Genomic DNA, 17,298 nt, shown 5'->3' with positions numbered 1-17,298 from the left:
TTGGAAATCGCGAGAGGGGCAATTGCGGGATGAAAACGATGCTCGATAACTAGACAGCAATTTAGTTCGCGGGATCTCTCGCGACGGGCACTTGGTACAGGAGGAGGAACGAACGATCTTGTGCACCGCAAACGAGTGACTCGACTTTTTTTGTTGCTGCGAACCCGATCCTTCTACCGGCCGTCCGATCGGAACGGCTATCTTTTGTGTCCCGGCCCGCGTCTTCTTGTGTATCGGTGTATGAAAACCTGTTACTCTCCCTATCGCGCGACTTCCACTCTTCGTGTTCCTTCCTGTATTTGGTCATCCGACGTGAGTGTCAACCCTTTGAGTCTCGTATATCGTCTGCGCTGCAACATTATGTTATTAGAAAGAAAGAATGTTGTCGAATTTTCATAATTACACGTCGTCTGCGATGTTTACCGGCTTAACAGATTTTACTTTGTTAAAATTTTATTTGAAATTTATAATATTAAACATGTTTTTTTTTTAATTATAACAATAAAATAGAAAATATTAATTAAAAATTACTCATTCATGTTACTTTTATATTTGATTTTGTGTATAATTGCATTTAATAATTAGCAATTATTGCTTACATTCGCAATAATTTAGAAAGAATGGAGAAATGAAAAATGAAATATAAGAGAACTTAAACACATAACTTTGTGTGGTATTATTATTATATATTTGCTGTGCGACGCAGTATGTGAATTACAGATATTAAAATACTTATTTTATAGCCGTTTCACATACGCATTATCATAAAAGACATAACAATAAGTGACCACACCTAAGCGGCCCTGACAATACACCACTCGACAATGCTCTGTCTAGACAATTCTCTCTACGTAAAGTGTGATGATGTACACTCCCACATACACTCCTTTCTCCATTATCTAACGCCAGGTTTTCTTCACTTCCTCGAAAAGTTTTTGAAAGAAATTTCTTTTCATGTCATCTTATAAAATATATCTCGAGTAAATATACATTGCAGAGGAAATTTTATTAAAGAGAAAATAGTTTTACATATTAAACAAATTTTTTAATTAAATAATATAATTTTGATTATAGTAAATTTGAGCAAATATTTATGTAACTTTTTTTATTACATTGTAGAATAAATTTTTAAAATTTTCTAAAACAGATATGTGATGCCTCATTCTGATTACATTAAATTTTAATGATAGATTTTTTATTGCATTTTAAGAAAATCAACTTGGATTAATCATTGAATAATGAGAACCGATAAGATGAAGAGCTTCTTACGGTTTATCCTTATTATTAATCATAACATTGTGATTGTGTAGAAAGGCGGCATCACTGTTATACATGGAAATTGTTTTAAAATTTAATGTCCTTTGGGAAGTTTGATTATTAGCAAATATATTATTAAGGAAGAGAGACGAATTTATTGCTCTTGATTAAAGGATATCGTTCTATCACAAATTCGCACTTGTTTATAATATGATGTTTATCAACTTATCCTTCAAAATGCTTCGCTTTTGATTCAAGAAGACGGTTTGATTCAAGAGGACGGTTATGTTGTTACACGTGTGTTTGAAGAATTATCGTTTTTTTCCATGGTATACTTTCGAGCTTAATGGCGGAGTAGCGATTAATCATCACGTAGTGTTATTCTATCTAGAGATCTTTTTTTAAGATGCGCGTTGATACGATCACGTGTGTCGCGACGCGAATGAGGAATTTGACATTCAAGAATTTATAGAACTGTCTAAAAAAAAAGAGGTGAATTTAGCTAATTCTTTAGCTAATTCTAGATTAATTATCTCTAGTAAAGAAGGCACAGCGTATGTGTGTCAAAGGAAATATAAAATTAAAAATTTCTTTATCAAATTTGATATACAAAATTCCAAAAAAATTGTAATTTTTATTATCTAAATACTTAATCACATAAATTAATCATTTTTATTAATTTATTATAATATATTATTATACGTTATTTTACTATGATCAAGAGTGTCTTTAAAAAGTCATACAGAAAATTTTCACAAAAGTTAATAATTAACTTTGATATTGATCTGTCAAGCATGAAAGCATTGTTACTCAGATGTATCATGATTACATGTAGCGTCATTCTTGTTGTCAAACGTCTCAGGGAATTGATTACAGTATGGAGTTCGCGGAATTGTTTTATACTTCGTCAAGCGTAGGTGAACACGTTAGCACAGTATACTCTTGCATATGCTATTATGTAAAATATACCAGAGCTTGTACGGCGACACAAAGCATATTTCTAAGATTTGAAGAAAGTATGTTTAATGATTTTTTTCTTATAATTCTTTTCGGATAATACAATACTCGATTGAATATAATTTTTAATATTTTTCTCTCTCTTTCTTTTCAAAAAAGATTGAATTATTTTATGAAACATGTTTATAATGCTATTGAATATTAGAGACTAAATGGAGACTTATTTATAATTAAATTAGTTATTAATTAAAGTGGAGTGTAACACACACACACACACATAGTATTATTCATTCTGTAATACAGTAATACAAATGTCTTTATTTCCGGATATTTTTATTACAAACTTTATTTTATTATTTATCTTATAGAGTATTATTACCCGTTAATAATCGTACGTTTATTCAATTTGCTTCGATATGTACGATGAATGTAAATTATTGTGCCAACGCACGTCGCGCCATGGGATATATAAATCGTATCACTGAGGATAAACGAGTTTATTTCGACGTATCGCCGATAGGGACGAGAGCAATTTTTCGTTTGACGCGAAACCACCGGGTCAATTGCTACCCCACGCGCACACTCGATAATTAAACACAAACGCTTTAAAAAGATACGCTTCCACCGGAAAGGAAGGAGCCCACATGTCATGGCACGCTCGAGAGGGTCCGTGCCCGTTAACGTTAAAGTTAATACACCCCGAGGCATTAAATCCTCAGTTACAGCGTGGCATCGAATTATCCTATCAAGCCACTTCGCTCTCCGAATTTGAATTTTTCAACCATCTTTTTTTTTTTAACGATCGCTCGATTGACGGAATTATCAGGATCGTTGCGCCTTGTCATCGAAGCAGATTCAGCGAAACATCATCTCCATTCAACGTCAGCTCTCACTCTTTTATCGCGGAGAAATAGATTTATTTGACGGTGCCCTTATTGACAGCCAGGGAAGAAAAAAAATGTAACGTGAACTCTGTCGGGGCCCGCGCCATTATCGTACGTTCTTGCACCTGGCACACACGATTTTTCTCTAACCATCCAGTTTGTTCTTTCTATCCTTTCTCTCCCTGGAAAAGGGCAAAATAGAAAAAAGCGCATCACTATTTTTATATTTTCTTCTATGATTAAAAATAGAAATTAATAATGTATCGATCGCATTGTATCTTTGTTCTTTTTCTCTGACGATGATGTGTGATTTCAATTTTTAATTTTAGTTGCTTTTAAAATAGAATCTCAAATGAGAAGGATTTAATGCGAGAATAGGATAAAAAGAATTTATAATTTGTAAAATTTATTTTGAATATGAATACTTTTTATGTTTGAAACGCACTTTGTAAATTATAGATGCATTTTATTCTTGCTGAATTTTTTTATTTCTTAAATTATAGATGCATTTCATTCTTGCTGAATTTTTTTATTTTTTAACAACAATTTTATCATTTTTTATTTGTTAAAAATAAATTAGCCTCCTTCTCTTTTGCATTCGTTCTTTTACAATTCGTTTACCGATATCGTCGCTGTTTGCACAGACGGCAGGTGCGAGTCTCTTGACGACAAAATTTAAGTCACATTTCAGCAGGTGCTTTTAGCAATTCGTATATATTTTATCGCTTTTCGAGGATTGAATACTGGACTTTATCAAAATGGTCTCGAAACTGCTCTCGATAAAGATTACGCTGCGAGGAAATATTCGGTAATGTCGAGTGGTGGACGAGATAAGTCGTGTGCTGAAGAGTTATTTCTCTCTCTTCATTTTGTAGCACGTTCACGTGACACCAGATAACGGACGGGCGAAACCGGACGGCGTACGGTGCTTATGTCGCTTTGTCCTAATCGCCGAGAGCATCGTCTTTGGTCAGCAAAAATTTGCAACCGTATGCGTGAGAAAATTATGCTCGGCGGATAATAGAAATCGAGATAGGAGAAAGGAAAATTTATAAAGTGAAAGCTATATAAATTATATCCTTGTATATCGAAAGCAATATTTTATCATGTTCTTTCCGCTATTTCCTCTTCAGAATATCGCAGCGAAATAATAAAAAGTAATGATAATAAAACACAATTGCATTCCTATAATCACTTAAAAAAATTAAAACTTTTTTATTTTGATTATTCAAACGATATCGTGTACTCTCTCTCTCTTTTTATTTCTCCACGTGTGCTTAGAATAAAGTATCGCTTTAAGTCTTTCGACTGCACCGACATATCTATTTCAGCTCGATGATCGTAAGCTCTTTTGTCAGCGAGCTCGTCGTCGAGGGGGCGTCCTTCGGACTGCGTGTATGTAACGCATATCAAAATTAACTTGGCTTATGTATACGATCCCTCGTGGTATGTTCCATTCAGAGCGACGCATCCAACATCTTTGTGTACGCGAGAAAATTCTCAGACGCGAGTGAGACCACGTGTGTGCCGTCAAGTCGACAAAATAGTGTACGACGCGAAACATCGCTGATGAATTAAGGGATTCCTTGGACATTCATGATTCAAGTTTGTACTGGGAGAAGGTGAGTTTGAAAAATTTTCAGCATGAATGACAAACGTTCTCCAAGTGATAGGATGCGTCTCTCTTCGCAAGGCATGTATTAGAACGAGAAGGAAAGAGAGCAAGGTATTAATCTGAACAAATCAATCAACAAAGAAATATTGTTATTATAAATTATTGTAATCAGGTGTAATTTGAAATCGAGAATATTATTTTTCTATCATTTTAATTCACTTCACAAACTGATACATCATACTTTTTGTTCAAAAATTATTACAAACCATGTAAAGATAATCTAATGGAACTTATCTTGTCATACATATATTTAGTTTTTAAATTAAATTAATTTTTTTAATAATATGCGTAAATTTATATATAAAACTTTATATGTTGAGAGAACTGAAGTTAATAATTTGTTTAATCTAGATTAATTGAACGATTTAAATGTAATTAAACACAAATAAAATATTTATTTTAATATTATAAATTTAATATTATTTTAATATTATAAAAGAAATTCTTGAAGCTTTATTTTTATCTACATAATTAATTATTCGCATATCATCGATTCATCGATAATTTTAGCAGTTATTTCGGATTGCAAAAAGGGCTTTACGCCGTAATTGGAATTTGGATAATGTTCCAGTCAACGGGAGAATGCCTGGTGAAGAGATGACGCGCGCGTTAACTATAATGACACTGGCGACACAGTTAATTATTAATGGTTCTATCCACGGGACCCATGATCCACTTACCCGATTAAAACTTGCTCTCGCATTATCTGCCTGACGAGAGCCCGACCAATTACATGCAAGTCGTTAACCGCGCTATCGCATTAGCATGTGTAATCGCGAGTACGGAAATTGCATCTCGCAGGTACTACATGCCAACGACGGTGATGACGATGACGACGATAATAAATGAAAAAAAAGCGTGTATGTATAACAATTTTACGCCAGCTCGCGAAATATTGCTGCGTCAATCACTCGTTGCTTTCACGCGGCCATCGTGATGGACGCCGTTCGTGTTTTCGTTCGAGATTTATGATTGATTATACTTCCAATTAACGTAGATAACGAGGCACGGAATGAAATGTATACGCCAATGTGCGTTTGCGTACGCTTCAAGATCTGTGGAATTGAGGCTCATGATTCGCGCTGTCGGTAAATAAAAAGCGGGTCGAGAAAAAGTTAGGATACTTTGGAAATTTATGTTTTGCATAAAATTATGGACTATTATAAAACCTATTAATTTGTCATTAGTCATTTTTGGATACCGATGATAATTTATGCATTATTCATGATTCGTAATAGTTTCATGTCGAAAATTACGCACTACATGCAGTAGAATGCATTCGCTTGCGTTTGTGGCTCTTCTCGTTTCATCTATATTAACAGAAAAATGGAAGCTACAGCGTGTACATTTGACAGATAGCATCGTCGTTTTACTATCGCGTTTCATGTTAAATGTAGATTTTATTTACAATTGCTGTATGCTGAGGAAATAATAACGATAAAACACACGAACCACAAAGAATTTTACAACAAAAAAATCCGCGATTTGTACATGACAACATACAATCAAATCTTGTCACAATTTTATGTCAATTTTTTTATACTATTTTGTTGGAATTTTTTATTCTTATATACCGTAAAATATTAAATATAAAATATTGTAAGATATATTCAATATTTTTTACTAAGAAATTATATTTAAATTATAAATGTATAATGTGATATAATGAGTATTATTTGTGTATTGAAAAAAATTGATGCATTATAATATAGTTGCATAAGTTTTAAAGATTATAATTACTTTAAAAAAAGGTAGAGAAAGAGAGACATAAAGAGAAATACAAAAAGTCGCATTTAATTAACTACTTGGATGCTCGTTTTATGTTATTAGCTACTTGGCAGTCTCGTATATTCGCGGGATTTTAGAGATTATACAGGGTGTCCTGCAAAGATTGTGCCAACGCTCGTGAGCGGGTAGAGGACAATAAACTGAACAGAAAAGTCCTTTACCATTTTGCAATTTTCGCAATAATTATTGAAATATTAATTAAAAGGTATTGACGAATAAGCACGCGTTTCGCCTCGCGACAAGAGAGATTCGCGAGAGACTAAACTTTTTCGTTGCCGTGTGCGACACTATGAAGTTGGCTGCTGACACGCCTAGAGCGTACGTCTCATGGTCTAGCCGCGCGATAGCCGCGCAAAACGCGTGCTCATTCGTCAATACTTTTTAATTAATATTTTAATAATTATTGCGAGAATTGCAAAATGGTAAAGGACTTTTCTGTTCAGTTTACTGTCCTCTACCCGCTCACGAGCGTTGGCACAATCTTTGCAGGACACCCTGTATATGCATTTTAGTTGCAATGAATTTACATGACGAAATAATACCACTGCGTCGAGTACTTTCGTGCGAAAAAACACGGAGAAAGAACACGAGAGAGGCTTTAAAGCGCTCCTGTTTCGTAAAAGTACTCGATTTAAGCAGCTTACGAAAATGCTGCGTTCTCCCTCAACCGAATTGTAAATTCTCATATACATATTTTATACATGTACGCAGAATTCTCGGTTATTTAAGACTATAATTTCGAAATGTTATTTTTTTGGAATATTGAAAACGAAGATCATAAGAAAAACTTTTTTTCTACTCATGTTTTTTATTTACAATCACAAATACCAGTCTTAACAGAAAATTGTTTTTGTTTTTGTTTTTTCTATTGTCTTTAGTTTAAAAAGTTTTATTTTATACACACAAAATTCACTTTTAAAACTTCACTATCGCAGACGGAACTTTACTATCCCCTAATTGAGTAACCGACAATTAGTAGACTCATTGAAATTAAGTTGGAATCGAATCTAGTAGCGTAGCGGGACAAATGGCCCAATAAGCGAATAAGAATGCCTTATTCAGGGACAACATTGTAACTTCGTGACAATGCGCCTTTGTTCACTTGGGATATATTATTCGCCATTAATTATACACTATGTATAGTAATTTATTGTTTACATGCAAGTTAATATAAGCCAACTTTATAAAAATAATTAAATTTTGACAAAAATCTTTAAAAAATCTTTGCAAAAATTAAGAAAGATGATTCGATTGTACACAAACTAAAAAAAAAAAAGTACATCGGAAATTTTAATAAAATATTAATAAAAGTATTATAATTCTGTTCGATGTTTTATAATATAATTAATACGAAATTAAGAATCCGAGCTATATTTTTTTTGGCTTGAATTTTAAAGTTGAAAGCAAACAAGTTAAAATTGTTGTTCTTCTTATCCTATGTTTGAATTATTTACAATTTTCCAAGGATTTTCCTCGTATTCGCGTAAAACATTCTTATCGCGTATTGCGTTACAGTTGTATATATCCATTGTAGACTTTTTCACGCTCGCATCTGCTATTTCCCGCCGTATTTTTTTTTCATCGTAAGAGTATGTTGACAGTTATAAACACTTTTAGCTACAATATCTACTGGAGGAAATCTCGTGATTTTTCTTCGTCGTGATATGTCCGAGCGTTTCTTTACGATGTGCGCGCGTTTATAGAACGTTTATTTTGCTCCAGGATTGTTTTAGCGAGTAATTGCGTTGTACCAATAAAAATTGTGTATATGTGAATATTTTTAAAATTTTTTTTTATATAAAAAAGATGATAGGCCTAGCATGAACAATCGATCAATAGCGGTTCCGCTATTCTCGTCCGGGACGAAGTACTTTTAATATAAAAGATAAAGCGCTGTTAGAAGAGAGAGATCGTTACATGCAACGTCCGACAAAGGGACATCGTGTGCGTCCTTTGACGTCTGCATTTTTTTTTCGCATCTTTTTTATATGCACAGAATATAGTCGCGCGAATTATCTTACATAGGGATTTTTAAAAGAATAAATTTTAGTTTACGAGTAGTTTATTTCAAGCTGCACCAAATCTATAACATATTAATATAGAACAATTAATTTTGGTTATTACATAATAATAAATTATTTATAACGAATTTCGTTATAATAAAAAAAAAATTTATTTAAAAAAATTAAAACTTTTTTTTTGGTTTAACTTTAGTATAGAAGAATTCTATAACTTTAGAATAAAATAGAGATGTTTCAAAGTTTTTAACTATACTGTAACATATGTGAAATATATATATATATACACACTTTTCTAGACTTATTTATAAAAAGTAAAATATACTGTTTTTATGAAGATTGCAATTACAAAATCGTTAACTCTTAACAAATAATTAAATGATTTAATCGAAATACTACTTTCTATTCCTAATTATTTTTATTTAATGCATTTTTGACGTTCCTAATTTGTTAAGACCGAAAAAAAAGAGAGAAAATTATTCTGAATATATTATGACGACACATAAGATAAAATTATTATGCGGCGGAACATTTTTTCACGTATCAAGTTAAGAATTTCATATGAAATGGAATAAGAAGGATGAAATGAAGCAGCAACATATCGCGCGACACAGGAAGCACCGTGCGGGCAGGTAGCGCATCGCAATTTCCGGTGTGGATAACGCCTAAACAAAAGGAATTCTTCCGTTTGTGCCGACAATATAGATACCGTTTTTACGGTACATTAGAAACCAGATTTTATTTGGTACACGAATCTCTTTTTACCCCGGATAGAGTACAATTTAATATTTTTCTTTTGTTATCAGAAAGTTATAAAACTCTTTAATATTTAAAAGTTGCAAAGCGTGCGACTAAAATAAGTTAATGGGGAATCTATAATTTTCGTTTTGCTTTCCTCGAGAAAGTTTTATTTCTCTTCATTGCCAGCTATCGAATATGTGTCATATTATCAACCCTCGCGCTGCCAATTGGAGTAGAAATGTGTCAACGATGGGAGTATTTTTGCAGGGGGGAAGACCTTGCGCGGTTTTATTTAACGCAATACAATTTTATTAATAGAAATTTGCAAATATAGCTCTTAAAAGCATACAGCAAGGATAATTTAACCAAATTAAATTCCTTTATTTATTTAATCGCGAAATTAATTTATCAAGTGTTATACGGAATAAGACTGAGATATTATGAATAATCGGAACGATATATTTTAAAAGTGCACTCTAATAACAACAACATTAGTTTCTTATTGTTAGAGATGTTCGGCCATGCTCTCTGACAAAAGACATATCATTCATACCATCCTTTATACGCATATTATTCATACACGTGCCATCTATAATTAGATAATTTGCAACATCTCACAGTCATATTATATATTTTATTGGACTAAAATTCAATATTCTGTTAATTAAATTTGCTTATTGAAAATTGATGAAACATATGATTTTGCATGTAATATACGTGATAATATTAAGCTAATTAAAAAATATTTAAATAAAATTAAAAGAACAATAATATAAATAAAATAAAAAGTAAAGTGAATTAAATAAAACGAAAAGAAAAAAATTATCAATTTTTTATGAAAACTTATTCACATTTCTGGTTGGTAGAGGAAAAAAGGAAGACTTAAATGCCATTTAATGTCCGTCTAACTGTCGTGATTTGTTTCTAACGTCATTTTCTAATTTCCTTGCGTATATCTTTATTATTCAATGCCACGATTCTTTTGTAGACAATTCTCTTTTTATCTTTGCGAAAAATTTTTGTCTCAGAATTTTCTACTCGACAGAGATGGTCCAATTCGATCGTTAACTCGCGATCCCTCTTTGTTCCTCGATTTTCCGCTCTTCTCGCCTTGGTGGATAGTGGCCGACAAATGGAAATGAATGGAAATGAATGCGAGAAAGACGGAGGAAAAGAGGAAGAACTTTGTACACGTCGCACGTAAATGCGCGGCTGGTGCACTGAAGTTCTCGGGCTTCAAGTTCTTCGAGCGTTACGACTATAAGTCTGTCTCTATCCCGTGCCAGCGTTGTCTTTTTGCATTCGATGACGTAAAAGCATCATCGTAGGTGGCTCGAGACCATTTTTCTTCCAGCTTGTGAGACGCGCATATAGCACGTATCTATAATACTTACCTAACCACCGTATATTGCGGCGCATATCGCGGAAACGGGTCAACTTAACGGATTCGTTGAATTTGTCGTATCGCAGTTTTTACGACGAACTTTCTGAGAAGAATCGAATTGCTCGTATCTCGTGTGTACATATGCTTAATTCAAACTTTCTCAGAAAAGTAGAAGCGTAAAAAAATAGTATCGACACGCTAGCTACATGTTTATTTTGCTACAAATGAAATCGGTAATTAATTAAAAATGTGCTGCGATGCGAGTCGCCGTAAAGTAAATAGGAGTATATTAAGGTTGAAAAAAAGCTTTCTTTTTGTTATAATTTCATATTTGTATATCTTTTATTTTATCAATTTCATCGCGCAAAATCAAGTGATTTTAATTAAATGGTCTGCAATTTAGCGAGAAGATTAATCAGTGTAAAAAAATAAGTAATTATAGGAAATTTGTAATTCAATCTTAGTAAGCGTGGCATTTTATCATTATGATTTTGACAGTTAGACAAAAGAGTAAATGACGTCAACATTTCAAATTGCTTTGACACGATGAGATAATTAGAAGATTAAGTTACTCACTCGCGCTTACATGAACTCATGAATTTTCATGAGTTTTCCTTGACCGACCTGCGCTTTAACATAATAATAAATTCTGCTCGGCGGAGGCCATGACTGACCTACATTCGAATGCATTGTTCAATTCTTCAAGATTTTCATTTTAATAAATCAAATCAGATTTATTATTATCAGATCTTTGATGATACTTTGGTGAAATAATCGAGAAAGAAATAAGATATTTATCTTTTAATATTTTCTGATCAGATTATTTAATTAAATTTATATATTTTCGATATTATGTACATAATTATATTATTTTTATATACATATATATGTATATATAATATGTATTATAATTAAGAGACTTTATTTTTTCGCGAATCATGAATATTTTCTTATATATTATTGTCCTTAAATATAGGAAACATTATGGCTTTTACTATTCAAATTTTTATTAACTTCTGATTGTTAAATTTTATAAAATCATTGTTTGTAGAGATTTTTGCGAGATTTAATACCGTATATTTTTTTTACATATTTAGCTATCGGGAACTCATAAAGTTTGTCAAATGATAAATGGCTACGAATGTCTAACAAAGTTTACAGAAAATGACACAGCGTTGTCTCTAAACGGGGGATCAACAAATACGGTAGGAAAGGCGGCGGAAGTTCGTTACGAACTTACTTACAGACGTACAATGTTTATCATCTACTGTGACGCGAGATTAACTTCCGCAATAACAACGAGAAGTTTTCAGGAAGTTGAAATGTTTAATCCCGGGACAAGCGCCCACACGGATGTTCTTTCACATTTAATTTCAAGCTATAAACTTTGAGCACAAGTATATAAAGATGATAATTATTTACAATAAAACAATGTTATTTTTTAGATATGAATTTTTAAATATCAATTATTTATTGTTAAAAGTATATCAACACATTATTTAATCTAAATATTATCTTCAACGATAATTTTATAGAGCGTTTTTTTTTTCTTTTCTTTAAATAGTGCGTACATTTTATTGATTAATATTTTATTTTATTACTTTATTTCATTCATTAATATAATTTTTTCACATTTTTGTGCTTTTAACTAAATTTTTTTGTACGCTATATAAAATGAATCATAGGTAATCATAAAACGTTACTTATTTTATTAATTAAATCGTTATTTACTAGTTGACTTGGATTTTACAACGTAAAATATCGAATCTCGCTTTCTCTACATCCTTCTTTTGTTCGACCACAATGTAATATGCTGTGTGCTACGTGATCGAGCCCGCACGACCGAGATTTATGTACGACAATGAGCTAGACTAGGTCATTGAACTTTTACTCACTATCTTTTTGATTCACGATCCCGATAATTTTGATCTTACATCAAAATATGTCTTGTATTTTATGATGAGTGAGAACAAGATAGAACATTACGATAAAAAATACACCGGTGTGAAGTTAGCACCGCATTTTCAAAAATCGAAAGTTTTATAGAGAGTTCTATTTGCACCCCAAATAGTTCTATAGTTCCTGATAGGTTTTAGAAATAGTTCCGGCAAAAAACCTAAAAAAAAAATACTACACATTTGTGAAGAAAGATACTATAGCTTACTTTATTTAAATATATAATCTCGAAGATAATATTTAAGTTAGATAAAACGTTGATGCCTTTTTAATAATGGATTTTATATCTATAAAATAATTGTTTTATTGTATTATTAATAATCATCTTTATACATATTTAATACATTTATGTGGCTTGTAATTTAAATATATTTAATTTGCAGACGAGCTCTTGAAAGAAATATGATTAATGAGAATATTAGAGAAATTCTAATAAATGAAAAAAAAAAAAATTTATTTTTATGTCTAAAGATCTTGAGGAAGAATATATAAAAATATCTAAACGGTAAGAGTTTTTTCTTATTTTCAAATTTTTACATACATATAAATATTACAGAGTTTCTGCGGGAGAGATTACGTTGAATCAGCCTTTTATTAAAGAAAGTACCTTCTTTATATATAGCTTAATAGAGGAGAGCGGCAAGTGTGCGCAATAAATCCAATTGCGCGAACATAAAAGGCGGCAAGTGCAGGCGGTTCATTAACCAAATATGTACAGCGAATGAGTTTCGTGAGTGAAAACGCTGCTATCGAACTATATATTACACATCTTTCTAAATTCCGACGTGGCACACGATTTTGTTGACACTTCACTTTTTTCCGGCTGTATCGACTAACATCTTTTGCATTATGAAACTAGCGCACGATTCTTATGCAACCGGACACCAATTACTAGTATCTGATAAAAAAATAAATTTTTTTCCGAACAAAATAGTGTGTTTTAATTAGTAAAAATAATGGAAATTTTATTTTTAAATAATCATAAATTTATTATAATTTGAAAAATTATTATTTTATTGTGAGCATGCACAACGATAACTATTTTTATAAAATTAGGGTCAGAGAGAGAGAGAGAGAGAGAGAGAGAGAGAGAAAGAAAATCAAAATTACGATTATAATATGTCATTGCAATATGACACTCCTATTATGGTTTTTGTAATTTAGGAAGGCTACCTTTTATTTTTATAACGCAACGACTTTGTTCTCTACAAAATTTGCGAGTGGAAATGGAATCTCTGAAAAACGTTTTTTCTCGCGCATAGAAATTTATAGCAGAAACTTTTCTTTTTGCCGAAGAAAATATCTTACGTGATATTACGTCGTGTGTGTGTGTTCCCCTCGTCACCACTATATAAACTCGTAAATCCGCCGCGCGAACACTGCTCGTAGAGGAACATAAATCGCGATCGTAATTTTTCAAAGGCGGAAAAGAGCCTCTTGACCCTTATTCGGTTGCACGCTACGGTAAATCACGGCTCGCGGTGTGCGCGGTCGAGTTTTTACCGGAAGTATATCTGAACATTCGGAGAGATTACGTAAAAGAATTTGTTTCGCGGCACGCCACATCAAAATGATTCGATCACCGTTAGTTATATCACGGCGAGAAGGAATGTATCGGTGAAACGTTCCTTTTGCGCGCGTGCACGTGCGAGAAATGGAAGGGAGATCGAGTGCGAATATTTCTTCATCGGTGTAAATTTCAGATTCCTCAATATTGCTATCTGCAAAATTATCATCTTTGATTTCTCGCAATTTTTTATTTGCCTTTGCGTTCTTTAAATATATATTATATTGTCAGTTTTGTTTTCATGCCAGTTTTTAAAGTAGAAAAATGAATTAACTTAAAATTTTAAAGAATCATATAACACAATCATGGAATCTGCTATATAATTTATTTATTTCTGTTATTTACAATAGATTAATTTACTTTTTGCGTAGCGAATTAACAAATTATTCCTTATATCGATACGTCAAGTATTATGTTAGGTTTAATAATAATTTATCTTGAATTCCACTTATCTTAAATATTTTATATATATTTTTTTAATCTAACCGTAGAATATGCAAAGTTATATATTCGCATGGATCTCCATGGAAACGGTGATTCGAGTTTTATTGCCATGTCTGCACCAGCAATCTGCGACAATTCTCACATGTCGAAGTTTTACCGGTATAGTAACGCGAGTTGAATCCACGCGGACATTGTACAATAGCAAAGTACATTTGGAGGAACTGTTCCGGTCATAAATGTGATTGCTTTGGAGGATAGAATTTCCCATGACGATGTCGTTATCGGAAGAATCCCAGAAAAATCGTCTATATTTTTCTGCCTCCCCCTATATATGATTGAGGAAGAGACATCGATATAACATGTTATTAGGTGAAAAGTTTTGCTCAACTTTTATATTTTTCTTTGTAAGCGACTAATCTCTCCAACATTACATCTGCGAGTTGTTGACTCGTTGTTGGCTTCCCGGAGAGAATTAGCCATTCACCGTTATGACAGCGAATTTAATTGAATGAACTCATCCCAGTTTCAATTTAGGCAAACTAACAATGCGTAAAGCGTTTCTCGAGCATCCGCTTCAACTACTTACCGTCTCAAATGCTTACTGCATTCGAGTGCATTTCCAGCAAACATTTTTCTCACGATATTTTTTCTCTTTGTAGCCGTTGCGAATTACAAACCGTGAAATCTTTGCACGATGCACATTTTGTAAAAAGTTAAAAATATATATCATCACGCAATGTGAAACATCGGTTGAGCAGGGTTTTTCACGCTGATAATTTTTCGATTATTATCGCTTGAATAAATCGTTTTAGAAGAATTATAAAAAAAATCATTTTTTATTATTTAAGATTATTTAAAATTACATAAATAAATCGATATAAAATACCATCTCGCTAAGAGACTGTTAACAATAATCACAAATATATTTTGGTCGTAAAAGTTTTTCATAGTAGTAGTTCAATAATTTTATTCTTGCATTTGTTAATGCAAAATAATTTTGATAAATATTTATCAGTAATATTCTGTCAATAAAAAAAAAAAAACTATAAATTACATCTTATTTAAAAATATAGGAAATATAACAACATTTATTTTTAATCTGATTTTTAAAAAATACATTTTGAAAATATTAAATTTATATCTATTATGTAGAGATCTCTGTATAATTTGGAAAGTATCGGATAATCTCTTCTTTTTTTCATAATCAGTAAGTATATCATCATGTTCTTACACATATAAATAATGCATTTGCGGATTGGAAAATCACAGACTGTATACGATTCGTTTATAATTACACGCGACCATCTGACATACCGTTTCGAAGCTCGAGAGTTTGCCAAGTAATCCTTGAAATATTTAAACTAGATTTTGATCGACGAAGACGAGGCGAGAAGAAACGCAATGAAAGATCTATCTCTAGCTCCTCGTAAACTTTACGGTTGCGGCTTTTTTATGCTTATATATGTATCATCTTTACGCTTTCACGGATCATTATCTTTTCCGTAATTTTTACGGACGTATAACGGACAGACGTCGTCATGTTTCTCGATGACCGTTCTCTCTATTTTATTATCATGACTTCGTAACATTTTATCAGATCGCATTTTGTATTTTCGAGCAAAAGAGAAAAGATTCTTCTTAGCATGTCAGATCGACATAATTCGATTAAATAGGCTCGGATCAATAGAATCCAGCAAATTTAGCGCTACCATGAGACCGGATTTCGAGGTTGCGTAGAGAATTCTTAAAGACCACGCAGGAACAGAGTACTTGTGCCATTTCGTTAGGTTAAAGATATAACGAGGCTTAAAATAGAGAAGATCCGAGACGCGCTGATCAACGAGAGGCTTTTGACAGAGCAACCATCGAGACCGAAAAGATATTGCGAACGTTCACCCTTCGAGCAAAGCGTGTAAATTTCGTTCGCGATGTTGCATTGTAGATCGACGATTCGTTGAATTTAGATAGAATATTTTGAGTTTATTTTCTTTTTTTTGAAAAGCGAAAAAAAAATCTTTGTTTTTATATGTACCAAAATTTGGAAATATTTTGCACAGTTGATACGATCATTTTAATTAATAACATAATATCACAAATAATATTCTTGTTTTATGCTATAAATGTATTTTGTGTATTTTATAAAATATTTTATGTATTTTAGAAAATTTAATTCTTAAAATATATCAGTATTTACAATTAAATTATTTTAATAAGCAATAAAATATTATTATTAAAATTTATAATTATAATTCTTAATTATTGATATGATATGAGAACATTCATGATAATAATTCAATGTTGCGATATAATTGTATTGTAGAAAAATTGATACAGTCATCATTGCATCTTGTGTTTGGCTAATTAACATGATGGTACATTGTTATGTTCGGATATGAAATCACGGAATGACGCAAGTCGTTTACGTAACAATTTTACGATGATTCACTGTTAGGCAAAAGGTAAAAAATTATACTGTGCGAAAGTTCCATCGCGATAAAACTGTCGACTATCATAGACAATAAAATCGTATGAAGGAACATCATTCACGGTTGACAGTCATTTCGCGAGAAGATTTCGCGCGACTGTAAAATATTTCAGTCAACTAATTGTCTATAATTCCACCGACA

At 32.0% G+C, this 17,298-nt stretch overlaps 1 protein-coding gene across 14 annotated transcripts in view; it reads left to right on the top strand.

Annotated features, from left to right (window-relative positions):
* The window catches only part of LOC126859136 (ras GTPase-activating protein raskol), a 291,550-nt gene that overhangs the window by 175,096 nt on the left and 99,156 nt on the right, over positions 1–17,298 (top strand). For 2 of the 14 annotated variants that reach the window (XM_050610143.1, XM_050610139.1), the window contains exon 2: positions 4,560–4,720. The exons of the other annotated variants lie outside the window; for them this stretch is intronic. The gene's annotated coding sequence lies outside the window, so the exon portion shown is untranslated. The remainder of the gene's footprint in view (positions 1–4,559; positions 4,721–17,298) is intronic. 14 annotated transcript variants of the gene reach the window in all.

This window comes from Cataglyphis hispanica, chromosome 2, assembly GCF_021464435.1.
Source record: "Cataglyphis hispanica isolate Lineage 1 chromosome 2, ULB_Chis1_1.0, whole genome shotgun sequence".
In the NCBI taxonomy this organism is placed as follows: Eukaryota; Metazoa; Arthropoda; class Insecta; order Hymenoptera; family Formicidae; genus Cataglyphis; species Cataglyphis hispanica.
The sequence above is the reverse complement of the archived record's forward strand: the minus strand, read 5'-3'. Positions and strand labels throughout refer to the sequence as shown.